Below are 17,621 nucleotides of genomic sequence, written 5' to 3'. Positions count from 1 at the left end.
TGGTCACCGATGTCTCTGACTTGCAGGCTGAAGTCGGGAACTTGAGGAAAGCCAATGATTATTTCTCGGGGCGCCTAGAGGACTATAAAGCCGTGCCAGGCGCAATAACATCCGCCTGATTGGGGTCCCGGAATCATCGACTGCTGCCTCGACGGACCTATTGGTGGAAGACCTGGTGCTGAATCACCTGGCACCCAAGGGTCTCAGCAAGTTCTTCGCTGTGGAACGTGCACATAGGATCCCTGGCGGCACACCTAAATCGGGTGCGAACCCTCGACCCATCATTGCGAGGATCTTTCATTTCCGGGACAGAGACGCTATCCTGCAGGCTTCGCGGCAGTCCGGTCCCATTGCCTTTGAGAACTCTACTGTCAGCTTCTATCCGGACTTTACACAACAGGTCCAGAAACAGAGGCTGGGCTTCCAAGGGGTCAAGAAGAGACTCCGGGAAAGGTCTATGAAGTATGCCATGCTCTTTCCTGCCCGATTGCGGGTGGTACATAGGGATCGTACCTTTTTCTTAGAACATCCTGGGGTCGTGAGTGACTGGCTTGACACACTACCTACGGATCCTGAACCTTTTGAGGACTCTGGCAAGTCGGATTGGGCGGAAGGTGGCCCTACAGAGCAGGAGTAGCTGTTGACTTTGACCCCGTACCCTTCCCGTTGGCTTTGAACTGTGCTATGTTGTGTTCTTAGTGTTTGCAAGTAATAGTCTTTTTGGGGGTGGGAGGGGGGTGAACGGGTCCTTTCTCCTCCTGGGTTTTCTTTTCGTAGACTAGTCGGGTGGTTGGGCGACAGGCACACTGCAAGTTTATGGGGCTCCTTGGTCTTCAGCAGGGGTGCGGGGCGGGGGGTATAGTTGTTTTGACATTGTTGGGGAAACTGGGTTGTTTGTTTGAATTTTCTTGTTACTTGCAAGGCGAGGGAAGAGCGCAATCCTGGGTTTTTCTGCAGTCACTTTGGGTGTGGGACGGGGGAGGGGCTGCACATGGGGATGGGGGTAGGGGACTTCGGTTATTGTGTTGGAACGTAAACGGGTTGGGGGATGGGATTAAGAGGCGGGTGGTGTTGCAATTGCTGAAACGTTTGACTCCAGATGTTGTTTTACTGCAAGAGACTCATTTGCTCGGCAACAAGTGCTACACTTTGAATAGGCGTGGTTATCGCCTTGTGGCGCACTCGGGTTTCACTTCGGGCTCTAGGGGGGCGGGCATTCTGGTTCGGACCTCCCTCCCATTGGCCATTGATGCTGTCATTCTGGATGATAAAGGACGATATGCCGCCATTGTGGGGCGCTGGGAGGGGAAGGTTCTTATTTTGATTTCTGTGTACGTGCCCCCGGGCCTCCAGGCCACCACATTTGCTGATCTGAGTGAACTTATCCTGGGTCTCCCCGAGGGTCTGCTTTTGGTTGGGGGTGATTTTAATGCGGTGGTCTCGGGGATGTGTGACCGTCACCCTCCCAGGGAACTGCCGAAGGCCCAGACTTGGTTGAGTGACTTCCTGGAGACGCTGGGGCTCACTGATTGCTGGCGGTTGCTTCACCCGGGACAGTTGCAATACACCTATCATTCTGGTGCTCATGGTAGTCTCTCGAGGTTGGACCACGTACTACTGCCCTCGGTCCATGCCTCCCTCATTCGGGAAGTTAAACATCTGGCACGGGGCATCTCGGACCATTCTCCTCTTTGGCTGGTGGTTGATGCACGGCAGGGTTCGGCGGGCCGAGTGGCTCCGATCAACCCCTGGTATTTGAAGGACCCCAGGGTCAGGGATGAGCTGGTTAAAGCACACGATTGTTATTTTGAGGAAAATGTGGGTTCTGTTTCCTCCCCTAGTTTGCTTTGGGAAGCTTACAAGACGGTCATTCGTGGCCAGGCCCTCTCACTGATTGGTAGCGTGAAGTTGGCCAACCGCGCTGAGGTGGTTCGACTTGAGGGGGAGGTCACGGCCCTGGCGGAGCGCTTGGAATCTGGGGTTACCGCTGAGGGGTTACATCTACTGGAGTTGAAGCAACATGAATACAGGGCTCTGGTCACTGAAGCTGCCAAGGAAATGGGGAGGGAACAGCAGGGACGCTTGTATGATGTGGGTGATAAGGCTGGGAAACTGCTTGCTTGGTTGGATAAGAGGGAGAATGCGAGTCGTGTCGTCCCTGTGATTGTTGCGGAGAATGGGGAGTGTTGTACAGACCCTGTTGATATTGTTGCATGTTTTGCCGATTACTTCCGCGAGGTGTACTCCCAGGTGTCTGATCGTTCAGAGCAGGACTCCTGCCTGCTATTGCGTGATATTGCACTTCCCCGATTGTCTGACATTGATAGAGATGCTCTGGATGCCCCGCCTGCTGTGGACGAGATTGCCGCTGCTGTCCGTTCGGTCCGATCCGGCAAGGCCTCGGGCCCTAATGGGCTCCCCATTGAGCTATATAAACTGCGCCCGGATTCGCTGGCTCCTCATCTGCGCTCTATGTTTCTTGAGTCTTTGGAGGTGGGTTTTCTCCCGCCGGACCAGAGACTGGCCACTATTGTTGTCATCCACAAGGATGGTAAACCTCGGGATCGCTGTGCCTCTTTTCGACCCATCTCGTTGATTAACGCGGAACCTAAAATCTTGGCCAGGTTGCTGGCGACACGTTTGGCGACCGTTATTGAGGAACTGGTTCACCCTGATCAATCCGGCTTTATACCGCATCGTAACACGGCGCTTAACCTCCGAAGGTTGCATGGCGTCCTGGCACGGGCCGAGACGCTGCGTGAGCCCGCCATCTTGGCGTCCTTGGACGCTACGATGGCGTTTGATACAATAGAATGGCCGTATTTGTGGGCGGTTCTTGCTAAGTTTGGTTTCGGTTCGGAGTTCGTTCGGTGGGTCAAATTGCTTTACGCCGGTCCCATGGCTCAGGTGGTGGTCAATGGTCGGGTCTCTGCGCCCTTTGCACTGAGCAGAGGGACGCGACAGGGCTGTCCCTTGTCCCCCTTGTTGTTTGCTCTCGCCTTGGAACCGCTGGCGGCCTGGTTGAGGTGGGAACCGTCCCTGAGGGGCATTAGGTGGAACTCGGAGTTTGAGGACCGTGTATCTCTCTACGCTGATGATATCCTGCTCTACCTTACATCACCCCGTAAATCCCTCATTGTGCTGTTTGATGTCTTAACGTCTTTCCGCAAAAACTCGGGTCTTGTCATCAACTGGTCGAAGTCCTGTGTATACGTCCTGTCGGGTGCCGCCCCCCTTCTGCCGAGTGGTTGTCCTATCGCGATTGTGAAAGATGGCTTTAAATACCTAGGCATTTTTATCTCGCTGAGCCCTGCACTGCGGTTTGACCGTAACTTACTGCCCCCTCTTCAGCACCTTCGGGCAGAGGTGGTCGCTTGGGGGAAACTTCCTCTCTCTCCCCTGGGTAGAGCGGCATTGTTTAAGATGATGTCACTGCCCCGCTTCCTCTACGCATTGCAAAACACACTTGACGTCGTCCCGGCTACATACTTCCGTGAGTTTGAGAGTTTACAGAGGCAACTGGTGTGGGGGGGTAGGCCCCGGATCGCCGTTGCTAAATTGTCGCTCCCGTGGTACGACGGTGGAATTGCTTTGCCCGATATCCGTCGTTATTATTGGGCGTCACAACTGGGGGCGATAAATCATTGCATGTATGGCCCTTTGTCGAATCCGGCCTTCGAGATGGACAAATGGTTATTACCGGGGGGCGACTTCAATAGAGTCCTCTACTCTAAACTCGCCCCTCGCAACGTGACGGGCCCCACCAGGGCGGCTGTCCAGGTGTGGCGACACGCTTCCATGGCGCTTGGGTGGACTGGTAAATTGACTCGTGCCACCCCCCTGTACGCGTCTGATAGACTTGGCTCACTTTGGCAGTTTCGGGGGTTCGATAGGTGGGACTTGATTGGTATCAGCAGGATTGATGATGTTTGGACTAAGGGGAGAATGAAGACGTTTGAGGAATTGAAAACCGAGTACGCTTTGAGCGATCGTGAATTTTTTCGCTATGCGCAGGTCCGCCACGCGGTGCTCTCGGTCTTCCCTTCGGGTGTGGAGATACCGGAGTCGTCCCCGCTTGAGGACAGGGTACTGGACGGACATGTTCCGGACAGTACGATTTCGCTTATTTATAAAAAATTAATCAACTCCAGGTCTGATCTCCTGGTTCGCCTTAGAGAGGCCTGGACTGGTGATGGGCTGGAGCTGGACGATGAGGATTGGCAGGCGGCGATCTCCTCCCCTAAGGAGGTGGCCATCCAGGCGCGCCTTAGATTTTTGCAACTTAAAATCCTGCATAGAGTGTATGTCACTGGTCCCCGTTTGGTACACATGGGCTTCTCTGTGGATGGTTTGTGTCGGCGTGGATGCGGTCTCCTGGGCACCTTTTTACATATCATCTGGGAGTGCCCTGAGATAGTGCGATTCTGGTCCCGTGTGCACGAGGTGATGAGTGAGGTTACGGGGGTGCGATCGATGCCGGAAGCTAGGAGATGCCTGTTGAACGTATGGGAACCGAATGATTACTCCGTGTCGCAGCTTCGGTGGGTGACCTTGGGCAACATGATTGCCAAAAGAGACATTGCGCAACTGTGGGGCGCCCAGGGCCCGCCTGGGATTCGGAAATGGAAACAAAACATGGACTGGTGCATGATCAGAGAAAAAACTGTATATATTTCTCGAGGTACCCCCCGAAAATGGGGGACGATATGGACTCAATGGAACACTTATCGAGGTGATATATGTGCCCCTCCTCTTCCTGACCCAGATGTTGCACCCACGTCCCCGTAACCCGAGGGTTCCTTCACATTCTATTGTATACTGGTTGCAATTTGTCTCTTCTGTCCCCCCCCCCCTGTGTGATTCTTTCTTGATGGAACGGATGCTCATGGTATTGCCCTTCCCGCTCCAACACCGTGTACTGCAATGTTGTGTATACTGATGTCTCTTTCTTCTCTTCTTGCAAGTTGTTTGTGTTTGTGTTATAAAATCAATAAAAAGTTTTTTAAAAAAAAGAACTAAATCACTTATGTTGACAGAGATGGAGGGACTTACTGATATAATTAATGAGAAGAACATGTACCTGGATGAAAAGAGACAAATGCGTCTATGATATGTTCACTGAATAAAAAACGAAAATTCGTCGATAAGTGGTTCCAGACGTGTTCTTTCCCGGTTTCATAGGATACAACTGTGAATAATAATTCGTGTCTCTTATGAGAAAGGAATAATAATATTCACTGTAAGATGAATTAAGAACATAATTCTATAACTGCAACCCGGTATAGGGCCGATTCCCAGCAATTCGATTATGGCCGGTTAATGTAGAAGACATCTAAGTGTGCACGGTAGTTTTCATTATTTTAGCGTGTTTTAAAAAAGAAGAAATAATGACAGGCTGATGTAGAAGAAATCTAAATACACACGATGGTTCTCATTATTTTAGCGCGTTTTTAGAAAAATGACAGACTATCAACATATATGCGGTTCCATTGAAGTTTTAAGGGAACAGGCGTAGTCGGTTTATCTATTACATCAACCGTTAAACAAGGAAAAGATAATACATGTGAATAGCAGTTCGTCGATTTCGGTCTTAATTGCCACTGCTAACTCTTTGGCAGTTTCGACGATTAAAATCATGAGGTCTCTAGAGCACCTATTGGCAATGAGACTCCATCTCTCTAGGAATGGTCTATGATGGACAAAGAGTCCAGGTATATTACGGAATTAGAAAAAAACGCGAGGTGTTCTGGATTTTTTCCCTTGGAACCTTTAAGAAAGGCCTTAATTCAGAAATTCCGTGGGAACATGCAATTATTTAATTTAAAAATTATTGTTCTATATTTGTTTCAATATTATATTGCTCTAGAAGACTCGGGCAATTGTGAGCTGTATAGTTAGCTGTTAGAGTTTATCCTCCCCTCCTGTATTTCATGAATTTGATATTCCGCGTCAAGGACATTATTAAATCATTCATCTTGCAGACATTCTTTAGAATTAGAATTAGAATTATTTCATTATTAGGTCCGCATTTTTCGTGGTACTTCGGAGACACTCAGAACATCTCTGAGTCTTTTCTTTCTTTCTCATTATTATCTTAGTCCGTTTTTTATTTTCATGACTGTTTCTGAAACATCGGTTCAACTCCGCCCCAGTTTCAATGATATATAAAGTGATTGGCTAGTCCCATTAGATTGATCGTCTGCTATCTCGACGACGGGACGCCATATCCTGGTACCGTCGCAAGCTTTTTTATCCGGCGGCGTGTTTTCCCTGCACAAGGTAACTTCCTAGGAAGGGGTACTGCTTTATCGAGTTACATAGTATAAACTAATTTTTATCAATGCGGTATAAATGACTATTCCCAGTAAAGACTGCTTTAGCTACCTATTTGACTCATGGCCTAGATGCCGGCATTGATCCATGCAATACTTGTGCTTACCAGCGAATGCTATTCACATGTATTATCTTTTCCTTGTTTAACGGTTGATGTAATAGATAAACCGACTACGCCTGTTCCCTTAAAACTTCAATGGAACCGCATATATGTTGATAGTCTGTCATTTTTCTAAAAACGCGCTAAAATAATGAGAACCATCGTGTGTATTTAGATTTCTTCTACATCAGCCTGTCATTATTTCTTCTTTTTTAAAACACGCTAAAATAATGAAAACTACCGTGCACACTTAGATGTCTTCTACATTAACCGGCCATAATCGAATTGCTGGGAATCGGCCCTGTACCGGGTTGCAGTTATAGAATTATGTTCTTAACTCATCTTACAGTGAATATTATTATTCCTTTCTCATAAGAGACACAAATTATTATTCACAGTTGTATCCTATGAAACCGGGAAAGAACACGTCTGGAACCACTTATCGACGAATTTTCGTTTTTTATTCAGTGAACATATCATAGACGCATTTGTCTCTTTTCATCCAGGTACATGTTCTTCTCATTAATTATATCAGTAAGTCCCTCCATCTCTGTCAACATAAGTGATTTAGTTCTTTTATGTATTACTTTTTAGATTCAACGACGACATTATTGACGACATTATTGGTTCCTTATCTTGTGACCTTATGGATTTGGAACATATGTTATACTATAATATCAACTCATTAAGGTACATCATCTCCTTATCGTTTCCCTTTCCTTCCCCCCCCCCCCCCCCCCCCCCTCTCCCCTGCGTCAGTCTAGGTGATAACTCCTAGATCACTTTAATTCATTATAATTATTGTTTATATTTTCCAGCGAATTTTAATCATCTAACGAAAAAGCGTCATTTTAGTTAATTTGGTGAACCTGGATCAATCTCTACAACAGAAGCGCCAGACACTGCGTAAGCAGGTACCATGATACATATTTAATAAAAGTTTCGAATCTAGAGAACTTGTTTATAGCAATATTGTCTAGAAAATATCCCCATTAGGGCTATTATGATGACGTTTTTCAACCGAAACTGAATCTACAACCACATTAGGTCATTTGAATTTCAATGTATGGCAATATGAAAAATGGTTGCCACTGGAGCTTTAAATATAAAAAGAACCTTTGCCTTAAATTACGTTTGGAATATTGTCTATAATAAGTGTATCCACACCGTTTTCTGGCTTATTGGAGATCATTATGTATACCATAGAGGCATAGAGATACTATTGTCTCGCATCAACTTGATACCATGCTGCTCGTGTGACTTACTATATTGCACATATATATATATATACTATGTTTATTGTACGATATCACTATTTTCTCAGGTGGTTATTATGTATATGTCTATGTTTGCCAACCCATGCAGATATCGATGTATTAGAAACTGCCCTTATTCGAACAATGTATAATGAATTGTCCATATATAATGATTTGTCAATGTTTCACTCAAAGTTTTGTCAATTGCCATTCTTGAAGTACAACACAATCGCTTTTCGAAATATGTGTATCATCACACCAGTTAGACATTTAAGTAAAAATACTGGACTCTTTTAGGTTAGGTATGTGGATGTGAGAAATATAGTTTGCGTCATAAATAAATAAATTTCGTTAGAATTGTATTATTTATTAGATATATTTTGTTACAGAAATTATGATTAAATAAGGTTGTTTTTTCCTTCTTTTTGCATATAATTACAGAAACTGTACTGTGACTCCTGAAGAAGGCGTTTTCCGCCGAAACGCGCGTCGAGTAATCTCTTCTTCATCTAATATTGGACACCTTATGATAATTAATTATTGTGTCTTTTTTAATTCATGTTGTTTTTAATTTTTTGTGTCACTATATGTATTCTTTTGCACTTAATGATTTTACGATGTAATGTTATATAAATTGATTTATGTAAGTTGGTTATTTTAATAGAACAGATTAAAATTATGTCTGATTTTGTAAATTTATGAATTTGTTGATAATTTTTTCACAACTGCCTATCCAAACTGGGTCCTTTATGCTTTTGTCTAAACATTAAGTCTGCCTAGGAGTTTTTTTACATATATTTGGTTTACCCTGCCCTAGGAGTTCTTCTTTAACACTACCCGGGGGTCCTTGTTTTTTACATACTGGAGACAGCACCTGAAGCAGTGGTGTTAGACAAAGCAGTTTCTAATTGTTTTGCATCCTCCATTGAGCTTTTGATGCATTTAGCAATATACACTGCTTTGTCTAAAAAAGGATCCTTACAGGTAAGGAACCTATCTTGAATTTTTTTAGAGTGACCTCTGGCTACAACCTGATCTCTTAAGAAGTATAATTTTCGAATTCACACTTGAAAGCAAGAACTTTCAATGCTGTGATGAAAGTGTCAATAGTTTCAGAAGGTTTCTGCATTCTGGTAAAGAATTTGTACATGTGTACTACAATATTTTTTGTTTTTGTAAAATACTTGTCCAGTTGAGCTACAGCTAAATCAAATTCATCAGGATCTTCGCCTTCAGGTGTGTCATAAGGTGGTAAGCGATCAAATATATTCTTACTTTCAACCCCTAAATGATAATAAATAAGATTTTTTTTTCTTTCAGGTCTGAACCTTTGACCATCAATAGCACCCAACTAAGCCTTAAAAGATCTGAACCACAATTTCCATTCCAGAGGTGGTTGTCCCGGTTCTTGCAGAAAAGGGTCTGGAGCAGTAACACTCTGCATGATGGTTATATACCTGTGAAATTAAATGGTTATCACCAGGAAGAAAACAAGAGGATGAGAGAAAAGTAAGCAAAGCAAAAAGGAAAAGAAAAGCAGGTGGAAAAAGAAAAGCAGAAAGAGGCGATAGAGAAAAAAAATCTTATTTCATGTCCAGTACTTAAAAGTGTCAAAGATGTCTCTCAGTATAAGTAGACAAGAAGATGGCGGAGTCCTTTGTTTGTTTTGTACCTTTAGGTTGACTGTAAAAGCACTGTTTAATAATATAAGTAGGAGAAGAGAATATTGGAGTCCTTTCTCTTTTTGTAGACGCTGTTAAGTAGTACAAAAAAAGTGTGTGTGTGTCACAGACATGTCACACGAGATTTTACACGCTTTCCAAATTACTGATGTGTCAGTTAAGCTGTAAGTCATCAGTGATATAAAGTGTGCATATTACAGAAGTGACACGCAAAGATTTCCAATACATGAGGTGCCTCATTTATGAAAAGTGACGCATTGCTGCGTGAAAACAGCGATGCGTCACTTTCACTGCGCCCTCCTTGCGAGACCAATGATGCGTCATATTTACAGTATGACGCATCATGTGCAAGGAGTACAGATACGTCAGTATTTCTGATGTATCTGTATGGCGCAAAAGTGACGCAATGTTGGAGTGTGTCACAAATGTGACGCAACTCCAGCAATGTGTCCTTTCACATGGGGCAAGCCCCATGTGAAAGGGCCTGCGTCAGTCTTACGCCTGCTGTGAGGCAGGCGTAAGAAATTGACGCATTTGTGTCCTAGAAGTGGCGCAGTGAAATCTTATAGATTGCACTGCGTCACTTCTATGACCCTGTCTTGCGTCAGAACGCCCCCCCTGCATACATTATACCTGGCATAGGTATAATGTAGTGCAGGGGTTTACAAAGTGACGCATCTACCTAGATGCGTCACTTTGTAAATATGGCGCAACAAGGCACATTTTTTACGCTGCTGGTGCGTCACAAAAAGTGACGCACAGGCGGCGTAAAAGTGACGCACTGCCTCATAAATGAGGCCCGAGGTTTCCAATATCATTGTCGGGCAGTATACAGTGAATGTACACCTAAGATGGCCACCACGTAGAGTAATGAAGCGTAAGACGTGACAGCGTTGATTTTGGATGACGTGGGGAGAGTCAGCGCTCCAAGGACAAGAACCAAACAGAACGAATTCCATGGTGTGTGCAGCTGGCATTCCACATGAAAATTTCGAGGGGCTCATTGAAGACTAGAGACAGTGCGCAAGTCGTACTGATAGCCGGTAACCAGTTTTTGACTATTTTCTTTTTTTAAAGCGAAGATACGCAAATGGTACAGCAAGTACAAGTAAATGTAGATTCACGGCACAGCAGAATCCAAAATGGTAAGATAACAAACGGGGGTAGCATGCACCGTGTCCAGTAAAACACCCCCCAAAAAATCCTGGAAGCTCTCTCTTCCCGTTCACGGGCATATGTGCCATGGTGAAAAAGGAGGAAAAGTACTTTACCTTGAAAGCGCAAGTCAAGAGGTTTAAACTGGTACCTCACGAAGCAGATTCAAATCCATTTTCTGACATGGAATCAAAACACCGGTTGTGTAGTCAGAGTGGCATCCCATCTTCTGTCGCCACTGAAATGATGACGAGGGCATACCATTGTAGATTTTCAGCTGAAGTATTTATTATGCAGGTACAGAGAGCCATCCCAGCTGGCACATCCAAGGGACAAGCAGCAACTACCACATAGAGAACACTCGGGGCAAGATGCTTGCCAACACTCCAGGTGACATCGTTCTGATGATTCTGCCAGCATTACCACAGTTTCCTCCTTCATGCCTGTTGCAATCCTCTGACACTGCTATGTCCTATGGCTCAAACGATCATTCCATTGACCAAAACCTCATAATGGTCCCTTGTTGTATAGCATTTTAGGACCCTAGTGTAATTTTCCCGAATCATGCCGTTATATAGGTATAAATCACCTTGTCCTTATATAGACATAGAAATCATAACCATATTTAGACTTAGCCAGTGCTTAATTTGTGATGGTGCTTTCCGGTGCTTAGCACCAGCACTTATTTGACAGGGCCAGGTCTTCAAAACACCAACACACTTCTCCAACCCTGACTCTGCACGTCATATAATTGCCTGGTCTTATGGTAGGTAATGTGAATGTCAGTCAGTGCATAAAGCTAAATTACCTCAAGCTCAAAGGCGGCGTGCGGCGCGCATCACATATGTAATCATGTAAAACTGTCTTATTCCAATGATGCCGATGATGCAGCATTTAAAGTTTGCTTTCAGCTGCGCGGCGTCGAGCGGATGGACTGCGGCCCTTTATTGTTGCTGTTAGTGTTAATGGGCGGGCCGCGGGCCGCGGCCCCGGGATACTGATTGGGTAGGGGGCAGAGTTTGGTTCTGCGGGGGATGGGCTGTGCTCTGCGTCAGGCAGCATGTGTGTGCATTTTTTTCAGTATGCCACGCCTCGGCACACCAACGCACGCACGCGCCTTTCCTCATCAGGGTTCACAGCAGTTAGTTTGCCCGACATCGAATGCAGGCAACACGAGGCCTAGGTCGCCTTTTGAATAAAGGCAGCGGCAGGCCACAGCCTGGCCACTCAACACGCCACCACCAGCAAACCGTAAGTAGCAACGCTGCTTTTTTATTTATTTTGGAGCGTGGTAGGTGGAGTATGCCTGCGACTAATGGTAACAGGCGTGGTAGGCATAGGTTAGCTCTGGTTCCCACGGGTGTGATGAGGTCCAGACCTCTGGGGTTTAGGCCCTGTAGGCTGCACCGCCCCTGCTGCCCTGCCTTCATCCAGCAGACCAGCCTTCTCCTGGCACTTGCAGTATGCAGTCAATAGAGTATGTCGTTTTTGCCTGTTTACCTCCCCAAGGCCAGTACCATAAACATGGCTGGCAGGCCTACTGGGTATCCCAACCATGGCATTGTACTTGCACACGGACAGTGCCGACTGCGGAGGCATGATTGCTCAGGGCAGGTCTTGGACACTGGACTTCACAGTTCACTTCATGCGAGTCCAAGCCGGCATGCCATGAGCAATCATGCCTCCGGTGCCGGCACCGTCCATGGGCAAGTACAATGCCAAGGTCTACTGTGGCGAACTTTACACTCATCGTGCGGTCAAGACACCCTACATTTTGACCACTTCTACAGATTTTAAATAAAAAGTTAACATAATTGACACGTGAAGTACAAGAAAAAGTTCATATTTAATCTGAATCTTTCTGTGATTGTCCAGTTTCCTCCACGGAAACTTACTCGGGCCAATATTATACTTAGGTTAATGTAATTATTTATATATAACAATGCTGGGGCTGTGGGACCCATGGTAGTAGGGGCCCCCAGTAGGCTTTGCAGTCATAACCATATTTTACCACAGCAAATCCCAGGGGGAGGGGCCCCAGTCTCGCACCTATGACCTAACACTAAGAGGCCCAGGTGGAACGGCATGTTTTTCATTAGATTGATAGAGTAGAATGCTGCCATACTGGGTGGGTGGTGTTTGTGGTGGTTTTTGCATCGTTATATTTCTTTACCGTTCTATTCTTCCCTGCATTAACTGTGGGAGTTCTATGCTTTTGTTACCAGAGTAAAACAAGTTTACTCTGGAGGTGCATTAGCATAGAAGCTGCATGTGGATGCTATGTTTTGCTGCTGGATATAATTGAGGTGCATTGTGCTCAATGCTCATCTTGTAAAACTTTAGGCGCAGGGTCCTCGAGTATTTCTGGAGCCCGTCATCACAGCCACATGGCAAGGTTGCTTAATTTCCCCCATTCCTCTTTCTGTATCTCGCTCCACTTCTGTTCATGTTTCTCGCTCTTGCAGGTGCTCTATTTTCCATTGTCCTTTTCCAATCATCTCTCCCCTCTTCTTTCTCCATATTCCTCCCCTCTCTTGCTATTTCTGAGGCCAGGGCTGCCCCTTACTCAGTGAAATACATTTTTCTTCACTTGATCTTAATTTGTAATTCTGGAAGGTTCAATACGAACTTGTTTACAGTCCTCTGCATCACCTTTTAAACAAGTTTGTTCTGTGTTTATTTGTGTCATTAATCATTTATGGATAGATGAGGTGGGTCTAAAACAGATTTGGAATTGTATGATTACTATGCATATATATTTTTTAAAGTGTAAATGTTACAAAAGAGAAAACGCCGGTTTTGGATGATTTCCTCAATAGTTTTTTTTTCTGTCTCTTATTTCTTGATTTTTATTTACCTTGAAATTAAAATCCCAACCATGCCGGTAAAGTATTGCCCACAAGAGCACAGCAACTGTGTTTAATAAGTCAAAATACATAAAAATAGTCTGAATTGTATCACTTTTAAGACTGAGATGGTATGTTGTTGTGTTGGTACTGTCGCTGCTGGCAGGTGCAGTGTGTGGTGCAAGCTGTCGTAATCTCCCGCAAAGGTCCCTGGCACTTATAATTTTTTTTTTTTTATTAAGCACTGGGGTACAGCAACTAGAGTCAGTGGGTGGGGCCACTGATGAAAGTGGATGGAGATGAGGGAAGTGGGTGTGGCATCCTACAAAAATTGGAGCACCTACTCCTCATATTTTACAAATTAAGCACTGGACTTAGCCCATGCAGCCCAAATACAGGCATGGATACTTCCACTAGTTCTGAAAAGACACAAAGATTTCTTGGAAAACTCAGCTTCAGCAGTTAGGGACTTCCCCTTGCTTGAATATTAATTTGTCCAAGAACTCATGGAGTTTTCAAAGAACTGTGATTCTTTGATGATGTTATTATGTCCAACTTTACGTCAAACTCGGCACCTTCAAGTTATAAATATGCCCACACTTGCCCTAGCAATCACACAGTGGTTTGGAGCAGTTCGACTATCTACTTGCCCGACACTGCTTCCTACAGCAAGTGCCGAAGGAAGCCGACCCTCCAGCTGACGCACTGAGAGAAACGCTGTCTTTTCTCTTGCCGAGAAATCCAGCTCCAGTGTTTCCAAGCTCCCCTTGTGGGGTGTTGGGAAATCGAGTCCTGAGACAGAGAGATACCAGACCTCCTTCATTCTAAACCAAGGTACGGAGCTGATTAGACCCTAAGAGAAATCTTGGATAGATTCTTGGCAAAGAATACTAAACTTATGCTACACCTCACTTACTTCTTCCCTCGTAATAGACTTAGGTTAGGTACATCGGGGTAGGCGTATTTTAGAAGCACCAGTTGAGTACGTTTTAATATTTATTTATTTATGTATGTATTTTATGGCTTAGAAACCATACCATGCTTTTACAGTACTATTTTATAATACTCTTCTTGCTGTACGCATTATACTTTACAGCCAGTGTTATGATTGTAGCAGTTAATTTCTTCTGCACGAGAAAGAAGACTGTTCAATAAATACTTTTATTAAAAGCGCCCATCTCTCTATGTCTTTGCACCTCTGATGAAACGAAGCATGCACAAATGACTGAGTAAAATATCTATCTATTGTTTCCACGACTCTGAAGATGCGTTTTATCTTGGGGAAACAAAGTTGTCATGTTTATGTGATTGTCAGAAACTAATCCCTTCTTGTTTATTCGAGAAAGTTTCAAGTGACCTCTGAGCTAGCTGGCACTCACAATTAAGTCTAATATATTCGATAGAGACCTAATAGACCTAAGTCCTACGTAACATCTATAGGACATATTATTCCAATGCGCAGAGCCTATTGGGAATATAGGAACTACACTACACCCTCTCCTCTGTCCAATCTGCTAGTAGGTCGCAAAATGGGTACACAATGGTCTTGCCTTTCCTTCTAGCTAGAATCTCCTTTGGGGGTTGTCTATCTTTGTCGTGCACCCATGAGGAGTTCCCTTGTGTGCACAAACTGGTGCCATTTTGTTTTTCCTGTTTCACTGGTTGCCTTGTTCCTTATCTCTTGGTCAGCTTCTCTCCTATGTAGACTGAACAACGTCGCTCTGAGCCCTGCTAGTAACCTTTAATCGACTTCTGACTCTTCCCAGCATGGTGCCCTGTACTTGGCTTCACTTCTCTCATGAGGAGAGTGCACTGTCCTGTACCCTCGCTCTAACTCCCTGTTCTGAGTCCTTTCTCTCTATCGCCTTCGTTCAAGCCTCTCTTTCCTGCACCGTCTGACCTGGTCCTTTTACTCAGAGCTACACGCTGCATTTGTTAACCTGGCTTCACCCTCAAATTCGCTCTCCGTTTCCTCCTCAGCAACCTGGGAAACCCTTGTAGCCCCACCCTCATCATCAGTTGCTGTTGGAAAGTAGCTTTCTTCATTTCTCAAGCTCACTGAGTAACTATTGAGAACTGGCACAAACTTCCCTGACACGTTAACGCTTGCCTGACCCAGTGGGAATTTGTATTTTACCTGCATTTGAGGCATTATGCGTCAAGTCTGGTGGACGGGGAGTCAAGCTTTTGGGACATTCCCTAGGAACGTGGGCTGTGGATGAGGCATTTGGGGTTGTTTGCTTCTTGATTTCTCAGGCTTAGATCTGACGGACCTTCTTTCGGTAGTGAGCTTGTCTGCCTCTACTATTATTGGGTTTGAATGTCCTAATGCAGGGAGAACTGGTGTGGTCACATCCATCCCTGCATATGGTGGGGGCGGTGTGGATGCCTTGCTCACTATCGGCATTGTGGGGTTATCAGATTGAACCTCTTCAAAGATAGCCCACAATTCTAACACCCACTTCCTTGTGTAAAATGTTCCCTCCTTAGGCCAGGGAAATGTGTGTGCCTTTGTGTGTTAATGCCACTCTTGGAAAAACTTATGAATTCCTTTTGTCTGTTTGGTGATCCTAGTTTCTACATGCTTTAATGGGGAATCTATGTCAATTTTAATTGTTCGGAAAAATAAAATTCAAATGACGTTTTTCTAGTTTTATTTGTCAAATCATCGGGGCAATCGTACATGGTGCTCTCGTAAAAATTACGTACAATGAGCTCAGTGCTTACAATGTTTACATCAAACAGTTCAAATGAGCATTTCAATAAAACACGATAAGACTGCATATGTAGTATTGCAACATACGGCGAATATGCGATATGTAAGAATAGCATCTACACGATCTCAGATTTTCACACAATACAGTTTTCAAAGGCAATCAATGCAATATAATCACATACAATCATATATTTCAATAGTGGTTGACAGAAAAATTACTTTGTCAAAACAATTTAGTATGTTCATCACATATTATCCTCTTGCAAGAGAAGACTAGCGTGGAATACGCTCCTAAGTAAACTGGATAGTCTGCCACTATCCGCTCTAAGAGAAAGGTGGTAATCATTGAAACCATTTAGTAATAACTCTGAAATCACCTGCCCCTCTTGGCCACACAGGAGTTATGCCCAGTTTGCTGGATCCAAGTTTTCCCTATCTGAATTCCACCTTGTAACGCCCAGAGTCATGCTAGATATACCTCCCACACTCCTTCCAGATACTGCGGGTGTTAAGAAACCTATTCAGCACTGGGAAATCATTGAATTAAAAAACTATGAGACTGAGGTGTGAACTCCTCACAATCAGGATAGCAATGTCAGAAAAATCAGCTTCCTGGGAGGGGTTTCTTTTTTGTCTTTCGGAAACCAGTTTTATTTACCACAAAATTTGCACAGGATTTACTTCTCGCCAGTCTGCTCTGGCATGCTTCTAATGATATCGGAATCCCCTGGATCAATGATTTCCAATGTGCATTCGCTGTAGTATTTTCCACAAGTTCTGTCCATTTCAATGTTGTTCCCACTATAGTGATGCACACCAGTCTTTGCCAACATGGCATAATACTTGATCTCAGACTTCCCCAGAGCAGGCAGTTGTTGGCCGGGATAACCAGTTTGACTTTCCCCTTGCGAATAATTTTCAACATTTGCTTGTATCCTAGCGCATACTTGCCACTTTTCATAACCAGTTGGAGTCTCAAATTGATAGACTCAAGGGACTTTTTCGTCTTCTTGGCGGCAAACATCCTGATGCTGGGAGATGCTGAAGCACAGAGCTGCACCGCCAATATGGCTGGGAGAGAGAAGTGCTTTGGAGTTATCAAGGGCTGTAGCCACAATATAAACTATATTCTGCTGGAACGCCTCCAAGTCCATCTTGCAACTGATACAGTTAGGACATATAAAATTGGTAATATGCCAGTAATATGCCAGACCCTGTCAATGGCAGGGCAATCATGTTATCTTTTTACGTTTCTCCTTAGTTTACCATAAGCTAAATGCTTTAGACTATATTTTAGGTCTGAATGTAGTCAATTAGCCTCTGTGACAGCTGCTTCAGGACAGACCTTCGCCCCAGATATTCAGGAGAACTTTCAATCAATTGCGGTTTCTACCCACCTTTCTCGTTGCGCCAACATCAATCCATCCGAGCAGGGTCACCTTCCTTCGGCTGCAGTCGGTGCGAGGTCCCAAACCTTCTGGGGTTGCTCGCTAAAATGTTGTTTGAGTTAGAATGCCTTAGAAAAAACAGAAG

The 17,621-nt window shown here is 44.7% G+C and overlaps 1 pseudogene; it reads right to left on the bottom strand.

Moving 5' to 3' along the window:
* Positions 1 to 16,011: 16,011 nt before the first annotated feature.
* On the bottom strand, positions 16,012 to 17,123 carry LOC144772148 (large ribosomal subunit protein eL30 pseudogene; annotated as a pseudogene).
* Positions 17,124 to 17,621: the final 498 nt, after the last annotated feature.

Source organism: Lissotriton helveticus, chromosome 1_1 (genome assembly GCF_964261635.1).
Source record: "Lissotriton helveticus chromosome 1_1, aLisHel1.1, whole genome shotgun sequence".
NCBI lineage: Eukaryota > Metazoa > Chordata > Amphibia > Caudata > Salamandridae > Lissotriton > Lissotriton helveticus.
The sequence above is the reverse complement of the archived record's forward strand: the minus strand, read 5'-3'. Positions and strand labels throughout refer to the sequence as shown.